The 666-nt window shown below is 48.9% G+C and overlaps 1 non-coding gene across 1 annotated transcript; it reads right to left on the reverse strand.

Moving 5' to 3' along the window:
* Window positions 1–511: 511 nt before the first annotated feature.
* On the reverse strand, window positions 512–666 carry LOC143351248 (5.8S ribosomal RNA). The gene has a single exon (XR_013081608.1). It is a non-coding gene; the product is annotated as a 5.8S ribosomal RNA (ribosomal RNA).

Genomic DNA, 666 nt, shown 5'->3' on the forward strand with positions numbered 1-666 from the left:
TTGGTCAAATTTCTTTCCAGTGTCCTTTTTGTTATGCTCCAAAACTAGTATACGCTTTATTTTCTCTTTCCTTTGCATAAATTATTAACTTCGGGCAACGTCGGGAGCGCCGGTAATCATTAGATTTGTACGAAACGCGATTTGCGCCCCACGGTGGTTTTTAGTGCCGTCAAAGTCAGAAATCGTAGGAGCGGTGCTTTAACGGGCGGTCGTGATGATACTCCAGACAACACGACGCACGACGCCGTAAAACACTCGCGCGAGTCCAGACTGATCTCTGCCTCACCACGCAAGGGGTGCGCAAACTTGCCATAATATATAATATTTATTCTTTTTCGTACGTCCAGCGACAAACGCCAACGAAATACCCAAATTCTCGCTCGTACGTTGATACCTTTCTCTTCATCGACCCGGCTCCGAAACGTTCTTCGCCATCTCCCCGAAAGGAGAGGTAAACGACGGCGGGGTTAGGGAATCTGAGAACAACGCAAGCAGTTTTAGGACAAGTGAACGACCCTCAGCCAGGCGTGGTCCAGGAATTTTATCCGTGGACCGCAATGTGCGTTCGAAATGTCGATGTTCATGTGTCCTGCAGTTCACACGTTGACGCGCAATTAGCTGCGTTCTTCATCGACCCACGAGCCAAGTGATCCACCGTTCAGGGTA

The sequence above is a fragment of the Colletes latitarsis genome, unplaced genomic scaffold (genome assembly GCF_051014445.1).
Source record: "Colletes latitarsis isolate SP2378_abdomen unplaced genomic scaffold, iyColLati1 scaffold0107, whole genome shotgun sequence".
Taxonomy (NCBI): Eukaryota; Metazoa; Arthropoda; class Insecta; order Hymenoptera; family Colletidae; genus Colletes; species Colletes latitarsis.